The sequence below is a fragment of the Ahaetulla prasina genome, chromosome 3, assembly GCF_028640845.1.
Source record: "Ahaetulla prasina isolate Xishuangbanna chromosome 3, ASM2864084v1, whole genome shotgun sequence".
Lineage (NCBI taxonomy): Eukaryota > Metazoa > Chordata > Lepidosauria > Squamata > Colubridae > Ahaetulla > Ahaetulla prasina.
In genome coordinates, this window is record NC_080541.1 from 141,681,326 (window position 1) to 141,708,738 (window position 27,413).

At 39.7% G+C, this 27,413-nt stretch overlaps 1 long non-coding RNA gene across 1 annotated transcript; it reads right to left on the reverse strand.

The window, feature by feature from the left end:
- Window positions 1-17,402: 17,402 nt before the first annotated feature.
- LOC131194116 (uncharacterized) lies at window positions 17,403-26,980 on the reverse strand. The gene is made up of 3 exons (XR_009154103.1): window positions 26,819-26,980; window positions 26,533-26,708; window positions 17,403-17,448 (listed from the first exon to the last, which is right to left on the reverse strand). It is a non-coding gene; the product is annotated as an uncharacterized LOC131194116 (long non-coding RNA).
- Between the last annotated feature and the right edge of the window lie 433 nt (window positions 26,981-27,413).

Below are 27,413 nucleotides of genomic sequence, written 5' to 3' on the forward strand. Positions count from 1 at the left end.
GAATTCAAACATTGCTGGATTATCTTCAGGAGAGTTTTAATCGCATGTGGTATCAAGGCTATGGTTTGGACTGGTTGGAATAGTCTTTCATATCACCTTTCTTTGACATTGAGATAAATGTTGCCTTTTTTCATTCTTTTGGCCGCTGACCAGATTTCCACACACTTTGGCAAAACACTGTGAATACTTTTGTTGGCAGTGGTCTCAGCGACTCTGCAGGAATCCCATTCGCTCTTGGGGTTTTGCGGTTAGGCAGTTGGTTACACTACTTCCTCCTCCCAGGATATCTGGTTCCGTTTCTGGCAGGTTGGCTTCTCTTCTTATGACTTTTATTTATTTATTTTATTTTGTCACACAGTATATATAAGCATAAGCATGAAATAATTATACAGTATATAAGCAAATATAGGAGTATGTAATAACTATATTAATTGGATATAACAAAAGGAAACAATAGGACAGGAATGGTAGGCACGCTTGTGCACTTATGCACGCCCCTTACAGACCTCTTAGAAATGGGGTGAGGTCAATAGTAGACAGTTTTTGGTTGAAGCTTTTGGGATTTTGGGAAGAGACCACAGAGTCAGGTAGTTTATTCCAGGCATTAACAACTCTGTTACTGAAGTCATATTTTCTGCAATCAAAATTGGACCGGTTAACATTAAGCTTAAATCTGTTGTGTGCTCGTGTATTGTTGCAATTGAAGCTGAAGTAGTCTTCGACAAGGAGGACATTGTAATAGATGATTCTATGAGTTAAACTCAGGTCATGTTGAAGGTGGCGTAGATCTAAATTTTCTAAACCCAGGATTTCAAGTCTGGTGGCATAAGGTATTTTGTTGTATTCAGAGGAGTGGAGAACTCTTCTTGTAAAATATTTCTGGACACGTTCAGTTGTATTGATGTCAGAAATGTGGTATGGGTTCCAGACAGTCGAGCTGTATTCAAGAATTGGTCTAGCAAATATTGTATATGCTCTGGTTAGTAGTGTAGTGTTTTTGGAGAAGAAGCTACACAAGATTAGGTTTACAACTCTTAGAGCCTTTTTTGCGATGTAGTTGCAGTGGGCTTTGGCACTTAGATCATTTGATATGAAAACTCCAAGGTCTTTAACAGGGTGGGGGTCATCTGTAAGGTAATGTCCATCAAGCTTGTACTTAGTGTTTAGGTTCTTTTTTCCAATATGTAAGACTGAGCATTTGCTGGTTGAGATTTGGAGTTGCCAAGTTTTAGACCATTCAGATACAAAGTCAAGGTCTTTTTGAATGGTAGTTGTATTGTTGGTGGTGTTAAATAGTTCGACATTGTCAGCAAAGAGAACACAATTATTTGTGATATGGTCACAGAGATCATTAATGTATAATATGAAGAGTGTTGGTCCAAGAACGCTGCCTTGGGGAACGCCACTTTTGACAGGAACAGGATTTGATAGAGCATTGCCAATTTTGATCACTTGTTGTCTGTTTGATAGGAAAGCTGTTATCCAATTGTGGAGGGGTCCTGAAATGCCATAGGATTTTAATTTTAGGAGAAGTCAAAAGTCACCACTGAGTCAAAAGCTTTACAGAAGTTTATGTAAATTGCATCTATTGCTTTGCCCTGATCAAGATTTGTAGTCCATATGTTTTTGCAGTGAAGAAGTTGTAAGTTACATGATAGATTTTTTCTGAAACCAAATTGTTTATTAGAGAGTAGGTTGTTTGTTTCTAGGTGGAGGGTAATGGATTGGTTGATGATAGATTCCATTACTTTGCAGGTGACACAGCATAGAGAGATTGGTCTGTAATTTTCAACTAGGCTGGGGTCTCTTTTTTGAAGACAGGGATGACTGTGGCTAGTGACCGAAGTTTGGGAAAGGAACTGGTCATGAAAGCTTTTTCAAAGATTATGCTTAGGGGTTCTGCTATATTAATGGAAAGTTTTTTTTAAGAAGTATGCACATAGTCCATCAGGTCCAATAGATAGGGATGGTTTCAGTTTGCGAAGAGCTTTTTCAACATTATCTTCTGTGAAGTCTATATGTGTTAGGTTGTTGTACTCATTGTTGGTACGATTGGGGAATGTCGGGTATAAGCCATTACTGTTAACAAAGACTGAGCCAAAGGATGTGTTAAAGAGGTTTGCTTTAACTGTTTCATCATTACATTCTTGCTAATGTAATGATGTTATTATAATATTATAATAATAATACTTGGTCTTGTTTTTTGTTTATGTAAAGTTGCTCTGCGTATTCACGCCATCTTTCTCTGATTGCTTGTTGGTCATGCAATTTCTGCCCATCACCTCCTCTGCCCATAGCCTTTATTATCATAAAGGGGTTTCTGGCCTTCTTCACCAAAATGAAACACTCTCTTGTGTGACCTCTCATGGCTGCTTCCTCCAGTTTCTTACATTGCTCAGCCCAGCACTTTTCTTTATCTTTTCTTCCCTCTCTCTGGAACTTTGCATTTGGTCTTTCCATTTCTTCCCTGTAAACAGGCTTTTCTTCCCTGCTTTCCTTCTCTCTTCTGGAGTCTATTGTAGCTTCTAATATCGATTTGGCCAAATTTGTTGGTTTCTTGTATGTAACCAGTGGTGATATACAACCAGTTCTATCTGGTTCAGGCGAACCGGTAGTGGCAGCTGTGGGAGACTCCACCCACCCGCCCGGATGTCATCACGTCCCATTTTTTAATGTTCTGCGCATGCGCGTGCTCACATTTGCAAACTGGTAGCGAAGGTAAGTGAATACCACCGCTGTATGTAACATGTTCTTAGGCTATTTCAGAGAGGGTTGTTTTTATTTCCTCCCATAGCTCATCCGATTGTCTTTCTGTGATGTTGAAATGTTCATAACTGTTCTTAACTACAATTACATATGTTGGGTGAATCTTCTTGATATCAAATTTGTGAATCATGACACTACAGCTCTGAACCCTTGACAGCTAGCAGTTCATGGTCCGATCCATAATCTGCACCCAGGAATGTTTTCAAGGTGAGGATGGAACTTTTACACCTCTTTTGGCATAACATGTGGTCAATTTCGTTTCAATGTTCTTCATTTGGTGAACGCCAAGTGTAGAATTGCCTCTTGGGTTGTTCAAACCATATGTTCATTATGCTTAGTTGTTGTTCATGGCAGAGCTGAATCAGACGTTCTCCTGCCTCATTTTGTTCACCAAGACCAAAGATGCCCATGATCCCTGTTTCTTGCATTTCTCCCACTTTTGCATTGAAATCTCCAAAAATATAGATAATGTCTTTCTTTGGTGTTTATTTCAGGGTTTCCTGGATTTCAGCATAGAATGATTTGATGTGCTCTAATGCTGAGTCTGCAGTGAGAGCGTCAACTTGTAGAATTGTCATGTTGCGAGGTTATCCATTGATATCAGGGGTGAAATCCAGCAGGTTCTGACAGGTTCTGGAGAACCGTTGGCGGAAATTTTGACCAGTTCAGAGAACCGGTAGCGGAAATTTTGAGTAGTTCAGAGAACCAGCAAATACCACCTCTGGCTGGCCCCAGAGTGGGGTAGGAATGGAGATTTTGCAATATCCTTCCCCCCAGGAGTGGAGAGGGAATGGGAATTTTGCAGTATCCTTCCCCTGCCATACCCACCAAGCCACGCCCACCAAGCCACGCCCACAGAACCGGTAGGTAAAAAAAATGGGATTTCACCACTGATTGATATGTATTGCTGTTATCCTATCACTGACTGTTCGAAAACTTTCCTATGGATCTGTCCACTATTTTATACAGTAGGAAACCTACTCCTCTTCTTCTGATGGTATCATTGCCAGAATAGTATACAATATGACTGTGAGAGTTGAAGAAGCCAACAGTCAGTCCAATGAATTTCATTGATGCCCAGTATACCAATGTTAAGCCTATTCATTTCATCCTTAACAATGTTCAGCTTTCCAAGGGTTAAGTCATTGATGTTCCATATTCCTAATTTGAAAATATTTGAACAGCAGAGCGATCCATTTTCGCTAGGAACTGTGTCAATGGCTGGAGGGCCATTAGGATTTACCCCATCCTCATTACGGATGATCCTGGTACTATGATAGTCTCTTTGCTCTCCCTCTGTAGCTTTATTGGTACCTCTCATTCGGGGGGACTCATTGCTTAGCACTATATCTTCCACATCTTTTATTCGATCCATAAAAGTTTCTTGGTGGGTAAAACTGGAGTGAGTCACCAGGTCTTTTTTCAGGCCAGAGCTGTGTTGGCCAATATCATAAGGCTTATATACTGTTTATCCTACCACCACAGAGAGGTATGGTTGGGTTTTGGCAGGGTCAACTCAATCCCTGCATGTTAATGGCATTTAAGTGTCCTAGAGCAGCATCATGTTTTTGTTTTTAAGAAGTAGAAAAAGGCTTAAAATACAGTGTAGCTAGAGACTCTCCTTCTCTCCTGTCTCCTTCTCTCCTTCTTCTTCTCTTCTTCTCTCCTGCCTCTGTCTCGCTCTCAAAAACCTCAAAACAAAAATGACTCAATAGCCATATCAAGCATTTTACATTTAATCCAGATACAATTACAATAAATGCAGTGCCACCTAGTGGCTAAATAATTTATCAACATAAGCAACAATTCCTTCTAGCTGCTACAAATTCACCATCTCCAGAGAAGCAAGAAGAGAAATTGGTTACCGAAAGCATTGTGCTGGGGGGGGGGGGGAGGATATTTTATTTTTATTTTTTTAAAAAAATTATTTTTTCTTTCCATTTGATTTGGGAACAGACTTTTCAAAAGGAAAAGGAAATTCCAATACAATTCTCAGAGGTGGAGATGCAAGTTTCTTCCCCTGAACTTGGCTTCTTGATGGCCAAGATTGTGTGAAAGCCAGTCATGAAATCTCTATAGTGACTAAGAAAAGTATAACAGACTCTCATGCCTTAAACACCTCCTGAAGTGATGACTACAACACGCTCCACATGGAATTGTCCTTGAAGAGGAATTTTACAGCCCTCTCTAAGCGGTTTACAGAGTCAGCATATTGCCCCCAACAATCCGGGTCCTCATTTTACCAACCTCAGATGGACAGAAGCTGAGTCAACCTTGAGACAGTGAGAATCGAACTGCCAAACTGTTGGCAGCCGGTAGTCAGCAGAAGTATCCTGCAGTACTGCATTCTAACCACTGCGTCACCAAGGTATTGGCTACCAGCGTACTTCCAGGTGCTGTTTGTTTCCTTTAAAGTTCTTTGCTGTTTGGAGCAGAGATACTCCTGGGATTGTCTCTCACCAGTGGTGTCTAGCTATCTGGTTATATTTGGCAGGAGAGACTTGCTCCAGGTCCTGTCTGCAAGACAGCATCATTTGTTGGATCAGGAGATGAGTCTTTCCTGCAATAGGATTCACTCGGTGGAATAACATCACCTCCACAAAATTGGACTTGCCCTATACCTGCTAGCCTTTCAGAAGGTACTAAAACTTGGCTTTGCCATTCAGCCTGGATATGTAGCTTGATCTTAGCCAAAAGGCTGAGCAGGCTGGGGCCCTGTTAGCATAGGCAAACCCGTATCATAGCTAGTTGTAGGTCTTCTTGGCTTCCATTTTTATGTTATCTTTTGTTTTTAACTCTGGTTGTTTTTATTGGTTTTTATTCTGTTTTAACTGTGCGTTGCCAAGAGTGATGTGCGTGAGCTAGGCATCCTATAAATTGACTAAATAAACAATAAATCAATTTACTAAATATTCAGATAGCACAGGAGGCTCCATCCTCAATATAGCAAGCCCCAAATCAGTAGAAAAAATACACCCTAAACAAATTTAGAAGGGCAGGGCAAAATCAGAAATCTCCTTTGGAGAAAAGGACAGATTTTTGGTACAGTATTAGCTATACTAGTATCTTCTGACAAATAGCCAGGCCAAACAGAAAAAAGCTAGAGAAGATGGCCCAAGGCCCAAAACTGGAGCCAGCAATGCTTTAAACATGGCACTAGATGGCACTGGATGCATTTCACATATTTGTAATATTGTTTCTGGGAAAAATATTTTGGAGGAGGAGTTTTGATTTTCAAAAGGAAAATAAAAGTTCTTTATCCACAACTAGGTTTCTCCCTATACAATTCACGTTCCACTTCTAACTTGGCTACAGAATGAAATCACCAAGAATTGTTGATTTCACTTATTTCCCTTTGTGTTAAATAACTGGCTTCTGGCTGTGCGTGGCATGCTCATTACCTTCACCGTTCTCTGCTCTAAAAATTCATTTGCTTTAAAAATTAAAATTCAGTAATTGCTACATAATTCTTCTTCAATCCAATTAGCTCAAAGCTACTCCAAACAGATGGCTGGAAAAGAAGGTTGCATAAAGTGCACATTTCAAGAGCAGAGAAAAGGGGGGGGGAAACACATCCTATATCCTGATAATGTTACGATGGAAGACATTGCGCTCAGAAGACATCGGTCTTCCTTCAAAAGACAAAGTAAAGGGGAAAATAACATCTCCACCTTCTATTGAAGATGTGTCTCTTTTTGGAAAATGTTCAGCACGCAAGTCCAGGATACCAAAGAATACATATATTACTTCATCATGGGAAGGTTAAAAAAAAATGCTGACAATGATCACTGCACCTAAATGCAGAGAGAATTGAAGAAGGGAGGTATGGAATTGGAGGCTAGCATTGGACTTTTGGAGAGAGGGTCTAGAGCAGGACTGTCAAACTCCAGGCCTGCAGGCCAAATGCATCATACGCTGGCCATGCCCAGTTTAGCGAAGGGGGGGAAGTCCTGATACATCACATGATGCCACCATGACGCCATGAGTTCGACACCCCTGCTTCTTCTTGGCAACTTTATATATGTGGACTTCAACTCCCAGAATTCTTCAGCATGCTCTAGAGGCAGAGTGATGGAAAGGGAGAATATTGGAGAGTAGATGTAGACTATCTGGCATTTCTGGGTGTTTTGGACTCTAACTCTCACAAGCACTTATCACCATGGCCAATGATTTAAGATCATATACATTACTTTAATGACTTCAAGAGCACCGTGTAGTTCAGGCCTGGCTTTTTTAAAAAAGCAATTAGGGTGAAAAACAAATATAAGGAAAGAAGGAATGCCTGGTTAGTTGAGTTTCTCTGTCAAGTGGGCTATAATAAATGAGGTTATGGGTTAGAACATGGTATCAAAGATAGCTTTTCTGTTCTGGGTAGAAACTGGAAGCATACAGGTGTGCATGGTGACCTGTAGGTTTCCTGCATAGTGTGATGTTTAAAGAGGTGGGTTTCAACAGGTTCTAACCAGTTTTGGAGAACTGGTAGTGGAAATTTTGAGTAGTTCAGAGAACTGGTAGCAGAAATTTTGAGTAGTTCAGAGAACCGGTAAATGCCACCTCTGGCTGTCCCCAGAGTAGGGTGGGAATGGAGATTTTGCAATATCCTTCCACTGGAGTGGGATGGGAATGGAGATTTTACAGTATCCTTCCCCTGCCATGCCCGCTGAGCCATGCCACGCCCACCAAGCCACACCCACAGAACCGGTAGTAAAAAAAAATTGAAACCCACCACTGGATGTTTATATGTCCATTGTATAGTTTTATGGTGGCATCAAGGAAGTGGACTTGTTCCGTAAAAAGTTCTAGGCTGAGGTTGATGGAGGGCGAAGGCTGTTGAAATAATGATGGCATTTGAGAAATTCATTTCTGTGAATGCAGATGATGAAGGAGTAAAAAGTCAAAAGCCTGGTGGCAAAGTATGCCTTTTGGGCATCAGTAATTATGTTCCTGATGCTTGAGATCCATGGATATTGATTTATAGGGCATCAACATCCATAGTGGCTAAAATGATGGTTTTAGGGAGATTGCCTTAGAGTTCAATTTTCTTATGAAGTCTGTGTTGTCACTTATGTAGGTAGGAGTGCTGATGGCATAATGCATTATTTATTTATTCAATACATTTTGAATGAATATATAATACAATAATGTTAATAATTTCAATCATGCATTATTATTTATTCGTTCAATATGTTTCTACCACACTAGGATCAAAGTCACTCTTAGCAGTTTACAGAATATATCAAACAAGAGTCAAATCACCCGCAGTCAGATTAGAAAAGTAATGTTAATTTCACTAATAGCCTAAAAAGAAACCATGCAAAAACTACAAAAGACAGAATGTAAAAATGAAGGAAAACTATAATAAAGCAAAAGAAGTAGAAGGTATCAATATTTTTTAAAAAATCAACAAAGAGATGTTCAGCCTGATTGATCTCTGTTAGGAAGTTGTCCCAAAGTGCTTCCAATAACAGTTCTTGTATGAAGATCAGTGGTCATGACTGAGCTTCACTGGAAACTACCTCCCTTCCAGAAGAATTGGAAAATTGAATTTGAGAAGATGGATTAATTTTAAAAATGGATTGTAAGAAGATGTAATATGTGAAGTTGGTATTGCTTCTTTTCTTTTTTTCTTTTTATTATTCTTTCCTATCTCTTTATTTTTATTGTGAGGGGATCTAAAGTTTTAAATTTTTAAAGGTGGGAGGTTATGTATATTTTGTATACTTTAGCTTGTGATTGTTGGTCATAATACCCGGTATTTGCTCTGGGAAGTCTGGGGGGGGGAGGGGGAGGGGGGAATGGGGGGGAAAATGATACATGGATTGATTATTAATGTATAGTAATTTTTGAAGATATGAAAATAAAATTTAAAATGATATTGGGAATGCTCGATTGCCATTTCAGAAAGAAAAGGAGAGAGAAGTAGAAGGAGGGAAGAAAGTAGGTAGGAAAGAGTAGAGAAGGAGGAGGGGAATAAGAAGGTTAGATAGGGTAAGAAGGGAGGAGTGGAGAAGGAGGAGAGGAAGTAGTAAAGTGAAGGAGATGAAGGATGTGAAAGTAGTAGAGGGTAGAGAGGGAGGTTGTAAAGAAAGGAAGTGGCAATCGGGCAGGCCTGAATCAGTAATAAATGAAAATTAATGATTAATGATGGATAATAGTTTGCACATAAATATGATGTTGCAAAATGGAATAAAATTATTTATAACAGAAGAATTGGAAATAAAATCAATGCAATGACAATAAGCATGAATAGTAACTGAATTTGCTTTTTTCTTGGACTGTTCATTTAATCTTAACCTACTAGCTTTTAATATACTGATCCTAGTTAGTTTTCCATCTTTATTGCCCTCTGTTGGTTGCTCAGATTTTTGCCACCCAGATGTGGTGCTTCTACTCTTCCACAACTCAGTGGAGTAAAATTTTACATTTTGACACAAAAAGATGAAATGCATAACCAAAGGCACTTACTCTGCTAGTTCAGACCTGTTTGGGGTGGGGTGGGGGGAGATACTGCCTCACAGAAGAAGAAAAAAACAGCTATATGAAGAAGAACAAGCAGTAAAGATTAAGTACAGGTAGTCCTTGACTTATGACCTCAATGGAGCCCAAAATTTGAGACATTTGTTAAGTGAGTTTTGCTCTATTTCAGGGGTCTCCAACCTTGGTCCCTTTAAGACTTGTGGACTTCAACTCCCAGAGTTCCTCAGCCAGCAAAGCTGGCTGAGGAACCTGGGAGTTGAAGTCCACAAGTCTTAAAGGGACCAAGGTTGGAGACCCCTGCTCTATTTTACATCTTTCTTGCCCCAAGTTGTTAAATGAATCACTGCAGTTGTTAAGTTAGTAACAGGGTTGTTAAGTGAATCTGGTTTTCCCATTGTCTTTGCCTGTCAGAAGGTCGCAAAAGGTGATCACATAACCCCGGGGACATTGCAACCGTCATAAATATGAGTCAATAAATTTTAATCACATGACCAAGGGCATTCACAAGTGTGAAAAATGGTCCTAAGTCACTTTTTTCAGTGCCGTTGTAAATTCAAACGGTTGCTAAATGAGCTGTTGTAAGTCAAGGACTATCTGCAGTCAAGAAACTGCTTTGCCTCCTGAAGGCTAACAAGTGAGGTGACAATTCTTTACCTAAGACTTGGAGAATGAAATAAAGCCTTTTATTTTGTGAAAAATCCCTGGTCATGCTTAGCATTGAGCTAAAGAAAGCTCAAGCGCTATTATTCATCCCAGGTTTCTCTCCTTTCTTTGTGGACCACTGTCAGCACTGTGGCTAAAATGAAAATGTGGTTGACCATTGTAAGTTGGATTCATCCTGAAATGTTACTGCCATATTCATCAGCTTTTTTCAATATGTGGAATTCATGTGAATGAAAGGCAGATAATCCAGATTTGGCAATCTCCTATTTATTCATAAATCATTCAGTAATTTATTATGGTCCATCACCTGGATTAAGATGCTCTATATTCATTCTCCAAAGAAATTTGATTAAAAGGCAAAAGACTTTTTCAGCTGTAACTCACTTCATCAGATGCTGCTCACAAAAGCAACAAGCAACTCAGAAAAACATATATTTTTAATAAAATCTGTGAGTCAAAAAAGGTGCTATCAGATTCCTGATATTTTTGGCCACCATAAGCTAACATAACTCTTCTTATAACATATTCTAATGTTTAACTCTGCACCTAGCTATCAGAAGTTCTGTCTGGAGCAACTCAGTGAAATACCAATCATTTGCTTATAGAACTGAAATGAACTAAATCAATTCCCTCAAACAGTTTAAGAATCAATTCAATGCAATTGATCTAGCAAGTAGCATCACGAATCTAATTGTTAATAGGACCTGATTATTGAATGCAAGAGTCAGTGTGGTGTAGCAATTAAGCATTCATTTAAGAGCAGCTAGACTCATCCTCAGACATCAAAGATCCTTGACCCAGTCAGTCACTCTCAGCCCAATCTTCCTTTTAGGGAATCGATAGAAGAAGGGCTATATATCACCTTGAACTCCTAGAAAAAAAATGTGAGAGTTTTGGATATAGCATAAGGAAGATGACCTTGACAGTGATGTGCAAGTCTGTTGCCAAAGCAACAAAAGGTAAAAGTCCAGATAGATCACCATAATTTCATTTAAAAGGGAATATAAAATATAAAAGGGAAAGGAGCACAATCAGATTTACAAGATTCTGTTTTTATAGTCAGTCTCAATAAAAGTAGTTTTAGCATTCCTGTGGAGTTGATTTCTTCATACAATATGCCTAGTGGGGTAGACAAGGGGATTGTATGAAGAATATAAGACAGTTAACTTGCTCCCAATGATTCCTTACAAGCCTCAAACAACAGATTTTGGACACCTTTGACTTTTGTGAACATGTGGGCACTGATAGGAAATGGCAGTTACAGTTGACTTGCCCATTCACAAAATGGCTGCCACAATGGATTCAGTCAATCACAACACATCAATTTACTAGTGTTTGAGGATAGGCCTTGCCACTTCCTCCAGTCCTCGAGGATATTTATTATTTTTTGTTGATTTGGGGGCTGTTTTGTTGCAGAGGATATTCTAATTTTGTTTTTACTATTGTAAGCTTCCAAGACTCACATTTTTGCAAGATGAGTGGCTGCATAAATCCATAACAAACAACTACGGAATCTACAATATTTAGAATTTAAATGTATTTGTGGAGTATGGTCATTTGCTTTAAAACATGCCAGATTTTTTTGGTAACTGTGCTTAAAATTAAAATATTTAGAGGAGGTACCAGGATTTGGCCAACCTTGACTCTTCCCCAAATCCCAAATAGTTTAGATTGTTTAGATTGGTATGATGGATTTACCAAAACATTTATTGTTTCAGGAGAGACTTTATTTATGAAATTAAAATAATATAAAAGGGAGACAGAGACAAGGAGGGTGATAAATACGAAAGAGATGTCTTCAGGCAGATGGAGATAAGCAACTCCCATGTTGAGGTTCTAGTTCTAATTATCAAGCAATTCTCTAAGTTTTCATTAAGTAGGAGCCAGGCAGTATAACCATATTATTCTGACTCAAACACATGAAATTCCCCAAGCCATATTTCTGGCACTATTGCTTCTCAGTATTTCTATTTGGTTTTGTTTTTCTAAATAAATTTTATGAGGGTCCTTTGGGCAAGTATGGTTTCCCTGTACTCCTGGAAAAAAATGTGCAATATAATAACTCTTACGGGTGGAAGTAAGAAAAATAAAAAGAGCAACAAAAAAGCCATTTTGGAAAGCCATTATCTAAAATGCAAGATTAAACTGCAAGATAATAACAGTAACTTGCAGCCCTAAATATACTTATTGGGACTAGTAAACCTATAAAATGTAATTCTGAGTAAAAATGTGCAGGGATTTACTTAGTTTTTAAAAATGGCATATAGTTATGGTAATCATCGTTTCTTTGAAAAAATAAAGGACAAATCTGGAAAAGGGGCAAATCTGAAAGAGGTTCATAAAGATAGAAAAATTAAATTATTAACGTTTACAACTTTGCTGTACAAAGGAAAATTCAAGAGCAAATTTTACAACAATGCATATTCTTACAAAACAATGTTTAGAATCAAATATATTTTTAAAAGACCATTCAATTTTCCTTATATTTCACACAAATATGAAATACTATGTATTAAGTGATGCTATTTATACAGTAAAAGTTAAATAACAAAATAAAGGGGGAAATGATTTTTTGGTAAAATAAATAAACAAGGACAGCTTTCTGAAATAAAGGACTGTTTGTTATAATAAAGGATATATGGTCACCAAGAGTATTAGATGTGATTTTTTAATATCATTGTTATTTTTATAAACAACTCAAAATAACAAACTACTCCTTCCTCCTCCTATTTTCTGTACAACAACAACCCTGTGATGCAAGTCGGGATGAGCGAAAATGCGAAATCACCCAGCCAGCTTTCATGGTTGAATTGAAACCATGTTTCCTGGTTTCTAGTCTGTATACATTAACAGCTAGACCAAACTGGCTCTCTTTAAACCATACTGGCTCCATATAGTATCCAAATGCACAGAAATGCAGTCATTAAAACTCTTTCCACTGATAAAACAAGATATTCTATTAGGGGGGAAAAATTATCACCATGGTCTTACCAACACATTTCCCAAATTTTGGTTGGCTACAATCCGTTTTTCTAAACCTTGGCAAACGTAAGATGTTTGGACTTCAAAATTCCCAGAATTCCCCATTCAGCAGGCTGGTTGGGGAATTCTGGGAGTTGAAGTCCACACATCTTAAAGTTACCAAGATTGAAAAACACTACAATGTTCCCCTACACCTACATCGGCCTTCCTGTCCAATGGGAAAGAGACCATTGATGCACTGAAGCCTTTCCAGGATTGCTCTGTTGCAAGGGTTCATGGCAGAGGTGAAATCCAGCAGGGTCTAACAGGTTCTGGAGAACCGGTAGCAGAAATTTTGAGTAGTTTGGAGAACCAGCAAATACCACCTCTGGCATTCCCATCCAGAGAGGGGTGGGAATGAAAATTTTGCAATATTCTTCCCCTGCCATGCCCACCAAGCCACGCCCATAGAACCGGTAGAGAAACATTTTGAATTTCACCCCTGGTTCATGGGATACCAGGAAAAGCAAGAGGAAGTATATAGAGATTAGTTGTTTCTTCGAGTGGCAGCCTTTAAGTTAGTTAATGCAATTGTGTGCTGCCAGATTCTGTCATAAGTCATGCAGACTGGGCTAAGGGATTTGTTAGATCAGAATCCATCTCATTAGACTTTAAACAAATCATGTTGCTGAGAGACGCAAGATGATTAGATCAAGGCATGCTGTGACACCTAATCTATATCTCTGAGTTAATACTGAAATCAGATTTGATTGCAAGACTGATCAGCTTTTTTATATTGTGCTAGATGGGGAGGTATGGGATGTCGTATTCTTTGATTAAAATGTTGAATAATGTTGTGAACACTTTTACATGTATTCTTGACTTTCTTGGAAAGCCGAATATAGTTCTATTACAACATTGTAATGTGGCAAATTCACACTTGCCTGTGGTGAATTTAACAACCACATCAGAAGCTTTTTGGGTCGCTGTTACTCAGCCACGGTTTCTGAAGTTTCATTTTCTCCGTGGCCCCACCACTGTTTTGCAAAGAAAGCACCACAATCTCTCACACGTTTATTTTCTCATGTAAAAATCAAATTATTAAACTGAAGCATATCTACGTTTGGTTCTGTCAAAAAATAAATTTGCAATCAGTCCTGAGAAAATAAAAACCAACAGCCCTTAGCTGGGGTCTGTGGTATTATCATCTAGGAAATATTGAATATTTCACAGCAGTCAGTATATTCTCATGGCAAACTATTAAGGTTATGCTCACTACCATATCACGTCACTTCATCCTGTATTGCAGCTTAATCATAATTGAGGGATAACCTGAGGTTAAGTGTGCCACCTGAATTCAGAGGAACATCTATTGCCTATTAACTGGGCAGAATAACAGAGTTGGAAGGGGCCTTGGAGGTCTTCTAGTCCAACCCCCTGCTCAGGCAGGGAACCTTATACCATTGCAGAAAAGTCGCTATGCTGTCTCTTTAAAACTTCCAGTGTTGGAGCACCCACAACCTCTGGAGGCAAGTCATTCCACTGACTGATTGTTTTAACTGTCAGGAAATTTCTCCTTAGTTCTAGGTTGCTTCTCTTCCTTGATTAGTTTCCGTTCATTGCTTCTTGTCCTACCTTCAAGTGTTTTGGAGAATAGGTTGACTCCCTCCTCTTCTTTGCAGCAGCCCCTCAGATATTGGAATACTGTTATCATGTCATCCCTAGTCCTTCTTTTCATTAAACTAGACACACCCAATTCCTGCAACTATTCTTTACATGTTTTAGCCTCCAGTCCCCTAATTATCTTTGTTGCTCTTCTCTGCACTCTTTCTTGAGTCTCAACATCTTTTTTTACATCGTGGCAACCAAAACTGAATGCAATATTCCAAGTGTGGCCTTACCAAGGCATTATAATGCCTCTGGTGGTGCAACAGGCTAATGCAGCCTATTATTAACAGCAACTGCTTGCAATATTGCAGGTTCAAGTCCCACCAGGCCCAAGGTTGACTCAGCCTTCCATCCTTTATAAGGTAGGTAAAATGAGGACCCAGATTGTTGGGGGGCAATAAGTTGACTTTGTATATAGTATACAAATGGATGAAGACTATTGCTTGACATAGTGTAAGCCGCCCTGAGTCTTCGGAGAAGGGCGGGATATAAATGCAAAAAAAATAAATAAATAAAGTGGTATTAACACTTCACAGTATCTTGATTTTATCCCTCTGTTTATGCAGCCCAGAACTGTGTTGGCTTTTTTGGCAACTGCAGCACACTGCTGGCTCATATTTAAATGATTGTCCACTAGGACTCCAAGATCCCTCTCATAGTTACTACTCTTGAGCCAGGTCCTATACTATACCTGTGGCATGTGATTTTTCTTGCCTAAATGTAGAAGCCTAACTTTTTTTTCACTTTGTTAGATAGTGAATGCCTAATGTTCAAGTTTAGCTGAAGGTCTCAAATTCATTTTAGTGCTACTTGCAAATGGCAATTGTCTTATGTGAGTCTCAGGCCATGAATTAAAAGCCGCAGAAGATAAGACGGATCTACACACATTCCTATTAAATCAGCAAGTTGGCAGACAGTTTCACATGCCAGAGGAAAGTCAGTATGGCTAAACAGGAACAACAGCTCAATATAAAGAGCGCTTCCAGACAACCGTCCTTTCTGTCTCCCAGTTCTTCTGTGTTGTGTCTCGCTTGCTCCCCCTGCCGCAGCCGGGCCCCTCTTATCTCCTGCCGGACGCTGATAGTTCGGAAGAATGTCCTGGCATGCCTCCAGGCCCCAGCCCTGGCACCATGCCCGGAGAGGCCGAGCAAGACGAAGGGCCTGACGTGCCTTCAGCCCCCAGTCCTGGCACCATGCCCAGGCAAACGGAGTAACTAAACCCCTCCCCCACAGCATGTGAGCCTGAAGAATGTGAAGCCAGTCATGAGCTCAGATTATCAACAGCTGGAGGCTGGAGAGATCCTCGCTTCCGGAGAATTGAGAGGTGACGTCAGCAAAAAGAAGGGAGGGGCAGGCCTGGATAAGTGCTGGGTCATGGAGCCACACCCCATGGCCTATATAAAGGATCTGCTTTCTGGCATTCTCTGAGTCAGGCAAAGTCTAACTTGGATTGCTGAAGTCACTTCCTGGTCTCCTGCCTGCCTTGAGAACTCTGATAGGACTTTGGCAGAGCTGCAGAGGCACGCTTGATACGGACTTCCCCGACCCGGTCGTCAGCGGAGGAGTGGGATACGACATTCTGTTTCTGTTTTAAAGCACACTTAAAACTGATCTGGACCATTTCAATTGCCTTCAGATTCATTTAGACATCTGGATGCTACGAAGATGAAGATATATGTGCGTCTATATAGCTCACAGAGCATGGTCACCAGCCACTCAGCATTTCCCCATTCTACCCAATACTCAGTGAATAACTATTTTATTTTTTTATTTGTCAAGAATGTATAAGATAACAGATATAAGTATAAACACAATTATGAATACAGGAAATGGATACAAATAAATGGGGATAATAGGACAGGGATGGTAGGCACGATGGTGCGCTTATACATGCCCCTTACAGACCTCTTAGGAATGGGGTGAGGTCAACAGTAGACAGTCTAAGGTTAAAGTTATGGGGGTTTGGGGATGAAACCACAATCAACACTATCAACCCATCAACACAATCAACACTATTAACCCATCAGTGCTTATTGGTCAGTCAGGAACTAAATAACACATCCCTTTCACTTTTTCACCCAAAGGAAAAGACAAAACTATAATAAATATAGTGTTTATCCCTGTTACTGGGTTTACTATAGTGACAAATCTCAATTTTCTTCAAAACCTCCAAGGCTAATGCATTGGTAGCTTTGCATTTGAGCTTCATAACTGCATCATGCCGACAATCTACTTTGATGGATCCAAGGAAATGAGAACAGGGCAGGCCAAGAATCTCCTTGATCAAGAGCACTTTTTGAAGTCATGGATACCCTGCCATTTCTTGAGTGGCATTTTCTTCCTTGAAATAGCAATTCTCCTATCCATGGATACAATGCCACTGTCACAGGAATATAATGAAATGACTTAAATTCACAAGCCCTGTTACGGTACCCTACTGGTTCCTTTCTTGTGAATCTTGCAATAGTTGCTTCATCTTGAAAAATCAAGATGACTCTTCTTTCTTTTCTGATGAACTTTGGATATTCGGGCACGTGCACAGCAGTGTGAATTCTGGAATAAAGCAAAGATGATCTGTTATTCATTATTTCTTCCTTGCACTTTGTTTCTTCTTCAGAAAAGACAGCTAGTTCTCAAAGGCGGTGATTTTGCTTAGATCGCCACATTTTCTTTTAACAAAACAGTGGAAAGGGCGGGGAGTGGGGGGGAGAGAAAGTGGGTCAGTCATGACAAAGATAGCTGGGTGAAGTCAAAATGTCTCCCAGCCAGCCAATCAGCCAGGACTGGCTACAGTTTAACCAAACCAGACATATCAGAGTATATTGTTCAAATGTGCGCTAAACATAGAGCTACTTACCTAAATAGGGAAAGGAACTGTTAAACAACATAGTGCCTCAGGTTTTATCTGGGTGGCTGCATTAGACAGAAAAGATATATTGTGAAGGAAGATGATACCTTTCAGCATGAAAGTCTCTAAATTGTAAAAAGCAAATAAAGTCTCTGAGCCCACTTGTCAGATGATTAGGTTATTTACGCTGCACTAAGGAGCTGACAATATGAAATATGTCACCTGAAAGGGGAGATAAACTCATTTTCCATCTGAAATTGACACTTGTGCCGCTATTGTTCCTATTGCAGGTCTTATGTGCATTTTGACAATGATCACATAATTCAGTTGCTTCTGTTTAGAAGCTATCAATGTTTCTAAAAATATAGATGCAACACATAAATTGCTATTCTTAACTATCCCTTTCCATGAATGTGCAGTTAGAAAAATTCTAGCACAAAGAAAAATATCATTGTCCTGCCTTTGTTTCCGTTGTGTGTAGGTCCAAAATAGGACATTCCCAAAAAGCTTACCTGCCTCCCCCTTTTATTTATTTTTATTTTATTTTATTTATTTATTTTGTCACAACAATATATATAAGTATTATACAGAAAAGATTATATAATGTATAAACATATATATGAGTAAATAATAGGAGGAATAAGCATATATATATATAAGAAGAAGAAAAGAAAAACAATAGGACAGGAACGGTAGGCAGGTTTGTGCTCTTATGCACAATTTATAGTATTATGCATTATTTATATATATTATATATATATATATATATATATATATATATATAAAATATATATATATATTATTATATTATATTATTATATTTTATATATATATAAATATATATATATTTATATATATATATTTATATATATATATATATATATATATATATATATATTTTTCTGAGGTTTTCACGGTGTTTGTATATAGGTCTTTGGTTGTTCGGGTTTTCTTCCGTGTAAAATGGGAAGTGTCTTGGCGACGTTTCAACGAAGTCTCATTCGTCATCTTCAGGCTTCAGCTTCGTGCTTCTGGGAGCAATGTGTGATCGCAGCTGTTTCTTCCTTTTAACTGCTAGTGGGGGTTTGAACTGATTGGGTGGGAGCTTGGCTGTGCTCTGATTGGATGGGGTTTTTTCTGTGCTCTGATTGGCTGGGGTGTGTCCTATGTTGGTGGGGTCTTGGTGGTGCACAGACTAGTCTGTGCTGCGGGGGGATTTGAGCCGGTGAGCTGCATAGCTGTTGTTTGGCTTTGTGGTCGTGCTACATCTTCATAGTGGGTGTCAGTCTGCTGCATGAATGGATTGGAGCGGTTTGAAATGGCTAATGTTGCACCTGCGGTCTGGCTTCTGGTCCTTGGTCGTGCTTCATGATCAGTGTGGGTTTGGGTCTGCTTTCTGGGTGGATGTGCGGTGGTGACATCCTGTGTGGACCTCGTGAGTGTGGGTCTGGTGTCATTCCTCGTGTTAGGGACTCGTTTGTCAATAAGGCGGGTTTCCAAATGGCTGGTAGGCGGAGGTGTCATCTCGTTTGTTCATGCTGTGTGGGCGTTTTCTATCTCAATGGCTTCTCTGATTATTCTGTTGTTAAAGTGTTCAGTTTGGCGATAGTTCTGGTCTTTTTAAAGTCAATATCATGTCCTGTGACTTTAAAGTGTTGGACCAGGGAAGAAGTTGGTTCCTCTTTTTTGAATGAGTTCTTGTGTTCTTCAATGCGTGCACTTATTCTTCTGTTGGTTTGTCCAATGTATGTGGTGGGGCAGGCGGTGCATGGGATTTCATATACTCCTTGATTTTCTAACTCAATTTTGTCTTTGGGGTTTCTTAGGATGGTGGATATTTTTCTGTTTGTGCAGAATGCTGTCTTGATGTTGTGTTTGTGGAGGATCTTGCTGATTCTGTCTGTGGTGCCTTTTATATATGGGAGGAGGGCTGTGCCGTTTTCTTGTTCTCTGTCTTGGATTTTAGTGGGGGGTTTAGTTTTCTGGGAGCTCCCAGAAGCACGAAGCTGAAGCCTGAAGATGACGAATGAGACTTCGTCGAAACGTCGCCAAGACACTTCCAATTTTACACGGGAGAAAACCCGAACAACCAAAGACCTATATATATATATATATATATATATATATATATATATATATATATATATATATATATAATGCACAATTTATAGTAGTCCTTGACCCAGAATTTTGCTCGTAAGTTGTAATGGTCATAAGTCTAGGCAACACATGACTGGAAGTGATTTTCCAGCCTCTTTCGCTGCCGTTGTTAAGCAAATGCAGCAGTTGTTAAGCAAAGCCATTAAACATTGTTGACTCCAATAAGCAAACCCCAAAATCAAAGTAAATCATGGCCACGTAACTACAGAATGCCAGGATGGATCATAAAGCTGTCCTGCTCAACATGCAGTCCCATGACCATAGAGGGACACCATGACCGTTCACAATCATTAGGAGTGCCTAAAGAGAGTTCCCCAACCCTTTCAGGCTGGTGGCCCAGAGCGGGTGGGGGGGAGAAAGGAGGGATGACAAGGTTCCAGAAAAACCTCTTCCGCATGAAAAAAACTCTGAAGTCATTGTCTTTTAAAGTTCTTTACTAGCTTAAGGAAACTGGTACACGATGAGTGAAATTCCAAAACTGAAACTTTTGGATTCTTTTCCCAGTTACACAAACCCCAAGAGTCCCACCCCGCTAACCCCTTTGCCGGTCACATGGTCCAGCATTCTTCCACTTTATTCGAAACCTCTTCTTGCCACTCCTTCTGCAGTTGTGAACACAATCCGACCTTGACTGCTTGAAGAATGTTACCATACCCCTCAACCCCCCTTCTTCCCCTCAGGGGAGAAATGTGGCAGCGTCTGGAAACCTACGGCCTAGTATGGTTTCCAGGCCTGACAGGGGATGGTTTTGGGGGAGGAGCAGGTGCGTGCTTCATGGGGTTGAGAGTGCCTGTGATGCTTGCGCAAGTTGGGCTCCAAGCGCCTGCAACATTTATGCAAGTGGGGTTGTGCTCGGGCACAGATCCGTGCACACCAGCCACTCATGCGGCCCAGTTGCAAACAGGCCACGGACCTCTGTCCTAAAGCACTCATTCTGTGCCCCATCATAACTTCAAATTTATTATTTATTTATTTATTTATTTATTTATTATTTAAATTTATATACCGCCCTATCTCCCAAAGGACTCAGGGCGGTTCACAGGCATATAAAACATCGATACACAAAATTAAAATAATCTTTAAAAAACTTATTCCAATGCCCTATCATTAAAAATAGTTGTTTTTAAAAAAAACCAGCTATTAAGCAAGATTTACCTGTATCATGGATTTTTAAAGTGATTAATTTTGTTCATCCCACCATATATATAGTCAACTTAATGCAGCAATATATCAAACAATTTTCCTCCTCCTCTTTTTCCCACAACAACAACCCTGTGAGGTGGGCTGGGCTGAGCAAGAGTGAGTGGCCCAAAGTCAACCAGCCGGATTTCATACCTAAAGGAGGCCTAAAACTTAGAGCCTCCTCATTTCTAGGCCAAAACCTTAGCCACCATTATACCAAACTGGTATTTTTAAAAAAAGTCTTGTACTAAAATAATCTTGCACAAACCTATACAGAATGTTGTATAATGGGTCTCATAGTGGAATTACTAGATGCTCCATCCGCAGACTTCGTGTAGTCTGTCGTCATCCCAAATTCCTGAGGGAATCCCTATTCATGTAAGCAGTCCCCCATCCTCTTCATTCCAGGGAAAGTCCTTTTGCACAGCATTTATTCAAGGGCAAAAAAACAGCAAACCTACTTTTGCTTCTCCTTTCTTTTCTTTTTTTTCAGTAGCTTAACTAAGTGTGCGCGCTAAGATCCTTTAAAGATAACATGCTGACTCAGTAAGAAATGCAAGTCTTTATAATATATATCTAGGTTGGGGAGCTAAAGGGCAGTTGAAAGACAGAAGAAGAAAAGAGAAAATAGCAATAGCAATAGAGAAAATAGCAATAACCCTTAGACTAGGGATGTCACATGATGTATCAGGACTTTTTTCCCCTTCCCTAAACTGACCATGGGTGTGGCCAGCGCGTGACGCATTCGGCCTACGGGCTGGGAGGTTGACAGCCCTGCCTTAGACTTATATGCTGCTTCATAGTGCTTTACAGCCCTCTTTAAATGGTTTACAATAAGTCAGCTTATTGCCCCCAACAACCTGGGTCCTCGTTTTACTGACCTTGGAACGATGGAAGACTGAGTCAATCTTGAACTAGTCAGGATCGAACTCCAGGCTGTGGGCAGAGTCAACCTGAAATACTGCATTCTAAGCACTGTGCCACCAGGGCTCCAAAAACTATTGATATCTGCAGTTTTCCATTTTGGAATACATATACCACTCATCCATACATACAGAGATAGAGGCACCTAGCTCTAATCATTTTAATTCAATAACTTGAAAAACCTTAAACTACCATAGTTCTACTATTTTCTATAATTTTTTAGAACTTTTTTTTGTATTTCCAATCCCAGTTTCTTGAGGGTTTGAGTACTGTTGACCTGAGAAAAAACAATGGAGCTGCGGCTCCTTCAAGTTTACTTGAAAGGAGAATCTTCTTGTTCCTGATTTTTAAGACTTTGTACTTTGGGGGATGAGATTTTTCCCTATTTGCTACTCTAACAAAAGCTTGAAAAAATACAAAAGCATAACACAGAACTAAGAAGCAAATCAAAAAAACAAAATGTGAGGAACACAGATTGAGAGGTATTTATAGCCTGATGGTGAAAAGAAAAGTTTTAAACATCCAAATTCAGTAACTCTATCCAAAAGTTGAATTTGTTTAGATAGAAACGATATATTAGTAATTACTTCATTAATGTAACCAGGAAATGTAATAATCTTAACTGAAAAGGTTTTCAAGACTCTAAATTGTGTTGATTATTCAGCCAGTGGTATTTCCCACATATTTTTTGATTTGAAGAAAAAGCATTTGATGCACTCAAAAGTTATAACACCTTTAGTGTCAAGTACAAGAAACTAGGACTCAGGAGAGAGTTCAAAAACATTACAAGTTTATTCCATTTGATCTATGCACAAGAATCTGATCTACTAATGGTCAATGCAAATTGGCACCAGATAAAAGTCAACAAAAGGGGTGGATTTAGGTCTCTTTCAAGAGCGTAGGGACTACAGACAGATGATACATTTGACCCTGCCTTTGGGCTCAGACTAGTCTTCTCCTACATCTAGCTTCAGAGCACTTCTCAAAACCAGTATTGCTACATGGAGACTTTTTTGTGAAGAAACTATTGCTTGCATGCTTATGGTGACTTGATAGACCAGCTCTGTTGCACCAGGTATAGTATTTATGTGGACAATCCCCCAGTCAGGAAAAGGATGGCAAAGATCCCTCTCTCTCTTTTCAAATCAATATACACACCATTAGCCACTTCCCAGAATACACGGAGCTCACAGATAGGAAGGTTGACTACGATCCATACTGTTGCACAGAAATGCTGGTTTGCAAAAAGAGGAAATTATGTCCTAATTTACTCCTGAAAACATGGGTTTAGTAAAATGCACTCTGCAGGATATATGTGATATTCTTCCAGGCTGCCAATTGGGAACGAATGTTCTGCTGCAATTTTATATTGATGGATTCTTCTTTTGCTTTTTTGTAATTTTGTAAAATAGAAAAAAGCATTTGAAAATGAAGAATCACCAAGGCAAGAATCTAACAGGGATCAAATTGTATTGTGTTTGAAACTGGAGTAGATAAATGTATTTGTATCTTTCTGCTTAGAATAAGCAGGAAGATGGAGAATTAGACACTAACTTAATACCACAACCCTTTTGAAGAAGGCAACCTGCCCTCAATGATGTCAGATCAGATGAGATCATTCATGGGAGACTGAATCTGCTGTTCTTCCAAGACACCATTGTATTCAGGGATGGGTTTCACTTACCTTTGCTACCGGTTCGCTTGCACGTGCATCTCTTTGGCACATGCGCAGAGCTGGCTGAAATCTAAAAATTTTCCCTACCGGTTCTGTGGGTGTGGCTTAATTGGTGGGCGTGGCTTGGTGGTCAGATGACTGGGTGGGCGTGGCCAATAACAATAAATAATAAAAATAATAAACAAAGTATACAAAACAATAAGAGGTACCAAAAACCAACTGTCACACTTTACACACACACAACACAACACAACACAACACAACTGACTCACACACAATGTAAAAGCAGCTGCACTTCACCCAAAATGGCCCCTGCAACAAGCAGGAACCTCACACTTTCACACTTTACACATACAGAACACAACTGACTCACACACACACAAAATGCCACGTCCAGCTTTGTGAGATTTTGTGTGTTTATGTAGTTAGAGTGAAACACTACAGAAACACACCAAATCTCAGAAAGCTGCACAAATATTTTATTTTATTATTTTTATTTATTTTTTTAGATCAGGGGTCTCCAACTTTAGTAGCTTTAGGTTTGTGGATTTCAACTCCCAGAGTTCCTCATTCAGCAAAGCAGGAAGTCAAAGCAGGCTGTAATCAGTAGCCGAAGTAAACATTGCCAGCCCGAAAGGAGCAGTATACAGTAATTATAGGTGAGGAGGGGGCATTGGGTGAGGAGGGGGAATTGGGTGGGCATGGGTGGGGGCTCTTGTAAGTGGGGGGCTGTTAAAAAGTGATTTTAGAAGCCTGCTAGAATCAAGAAACTCCTCTGGGATCGCCAGAGGAAAAAAAGTTTTAAAGTCAGCTCCTCTGATGATCTCAGCTGAAGTTCCCTCATAGCAGCCCAGAACCTCTTAAAATAATTGTTTTAACATGTAGAAAACATGTTTTTTAAGGTTCTGGTGATGAGGAACTCAGCTGGGATGGCCAGAGGAGCTTTTAAAGTCCCCCCCCACCTTTTTCTTTTTTTTCCCCTTCAGCTGAAGAGGTTTTTTTTAAAAAAAACTTTTAAAGTGTTCTGATGATCTCTGCTCAGACCCACGATCATCAGAGGTTTTTTTTTTACTTTTAAAGCATGTTTTCGGCTGAAGAAAAACTTTTAAAAGAAAAAAAAAACCTGATGGTGCAGCTCAGCAGAGGCAGGGGGAGGGGCCAGGGATTTTTGCTACTGGTCCTCCGAACCAGCAGCTGCCATCGCTACCTAATCGGGTGAGCCGGTGCGAACTGGGAGTATTTCACCCCGGCGCAGAGCATATTTGATGACATCCAGGGGTGTGTGCGGAGCCTCCTTCCGCCACTGCTACCGGTTCGCCCAAACCAGGGCGAACTGGTAGCAACCCACCACTGATTGTATTGTAATTATTAAGTTGCTGAACTAGATGTGGAAAGATCCAGGTTCAAGTTCTCTCATAGCCTTAAAATCTCACAAGTAATTCAAACCCACTCATTCTCTTAATCCAAACAACCCTGGAGAAGGGGGAGTTGTAGGAAAATTTTGAAAGTGGGAGTGCCACATAAATATATGAAATGACACCAAGCTAGGACAACTATAGTCAGGATGGTATGCAGAAAATAGTTTTGAGATAGTATTTATCTCCTTAATAGCTCATTTTTCTTCAGAGAACTAAAGACAACATGCATGAAGCCCTCCCTAATTTAATCTACATAATAATATTTTTATGAGGTAAATTAGGCAGAAAGAGAGTGACTGCTCCAAATGTTCATTGGCCCAACCATAATTCCTTAAATGTGAGAAGGCATTACAATCTTATTATACTTTTTAGTCCTGCAACTCAGAGAAGGTATAGTACTGGCAGAGGGAATGAATTGTAGAAAGGCATCTGTTGAAAATTAAGCCCATAAATGAGAATCTTTAAAAAACCACACACTCTGGAGTTTCTTCTTTGAATTCTGTAGGTCAAGAAATTATGTAGTGAAGATAATATGAAAAGCAAAGTGTCAGGCTACAAGAACCGAGAATGACTTCTACAGTTACTTCTGAGTGGTTTCTTTTATTGTTCTCCACCTCTAGACAGAATCTTGCCAGACTAAAGCAAGTATTTGTATCACTAAAGATATACTCTAGGAATTGCTAGGGAGGAGCCATTTTAACCCTTTTCCTGATGAGCAAACTTTCTGAACTGGGCCATCTCTTTGCCCTCAGGAATGCAGCCCCTCCCTCCTGGGAATCCAGACTTCAAAAGAAAATATGGGTTGGGAGAAATGGCATGACCAATACTAGTATATTCCTCTCATATGACGTTTTATCTGCGTATGTATACATTTATATTCCTGGATTATTTCTGACATAAAGAGATTCTTCATAAAATGTTATAATCTAACCAACTAAGGTAGTAGACAGGCAAAAAATGCCTTCCAGTTTACACCAGGAAAATTCACACGTGTGTTACTTATTTCACTGATGTCATTGAACTTTAATTTCAATAACTTATTTTGCCAATTTCAGAATGAAACAGAAAGAACTTCTCAATCTCAAATCCACTCCACCCTCTGTGGGAGCTGTGGTTTACCCCACCCACCCCCAATCTTAGAACTGGTTTTCCCCAACAGGATTGATTATTATTGTTGTTGTTTATATGTCCCCTCTCCTTCAGCTGCTTTATCGATTATGTACTTTTTGTCATATATTTACATATATTGTATTTATTTGGTATACTTTATTACCGCTATTGTTTTATCTACTGCAAGCTATCCAATGTCATATCACTGGGGCAGCAAAGAAAACGTTCAAAAGAAATTGATATGCACAAATTCACTGTCACTTGCAATCTTTGGCATAGGCTTCTTCTGGAATCACGTTGGTATAGCAAAAACTTGACCATACTTTGCCAAGGTCTTTCAAGGGTTTCTAGGATCACCCAGCATTCAAATTGTCCCTGAAAGGAACAATCACCACAATTGGACTGTCTTGATTGTGGCCTTCATTTTGCCTTCATAAAGGTTCTGCTAATCGGAGATATTACCCTCATGCATTAGGTGCCAATATTTGTCTGGTTGGTGTCCCAGCTACCATACCTCAAAGACCAATGATTTTTAAAGAGATCGTGTCACCCCTTTCTACATGCCAAAGCACACTGCAGGTCATACTTTCCAACTGAACTCAGATCTTTGGAAAAAGGTGGTCAAGGACAATGGGTTTTTCCCACTTTCTGTGTCAACTGAAGCAGGAAACAATAATTACTTTTGGGAACATGGAGAATTGGCATAAAACTGCTTAAAGTCTGAGAGGGAGATAAAGCTGGTGTTGTGAGATCAGGGGAAAACATTTCAGTTGCCAAGGGATTCTGGTGCCAATGTAAACGTCAAACGAGGAAAGGGCCTCAGTCTTGCAAATAAGCTTCAATCTTTCAAATCCCCCTGTTGTGTTTGGGAGAAAAAGAGAGAAGAGAAATCTGCTTTACTAAGTGCTCTTACTCCATGAAAAGCTATGCCCCGCAAGACACACGCCAGCAGCCTCTGACTCCTACCTTCCGATGGTACAAGAGCCCGTTTGTAATTGGTGAATTCCACAGGATTGCTGAGAACATAGTGGCACCAATACTTCAAAGGCACCCGCTCCTTGCGTCTCCGTCTCCCTGCTCTCTGCAGAGATCAGAATTTCAGGAGGGAATATAAGAGAACAGATTTAAAGAGAATAGCTGTTGGGGAGCAGTGGGAATTGGTACAAGAGAGTGGGAGAAGAGCAAAGGAGTGGAAAGAAGAAAAACAAAGCACAAAAGGCAAAGAGAAGGGAAAACCACCAAGCAGGGAAAGTGTGTGGGAAGGGAGGATTGTGGTGTTGGGGGGGGGGGGAGAACAAATAACAAAATAGAAAGAAAAATTCCTTGGAGAATGACCAAGTCTGGAAAGGAAAGAACAGGGGCAGGAACAAAAGGTTTGCAGGCAAAGAGAAAGACCAGATGGTGTCAGTATTGTGAAGAGGACCGTCTTCTACCTTCTAATTGGATAAACACAGTTTCACTTGGAATGAATATCACTGATACCGCCTGTGCTTTGTGCTTTACGTTTTCTTTCATCCCTTCTAATGACAGAATTATTCACAATGTTTGTCATTTTCCCTTT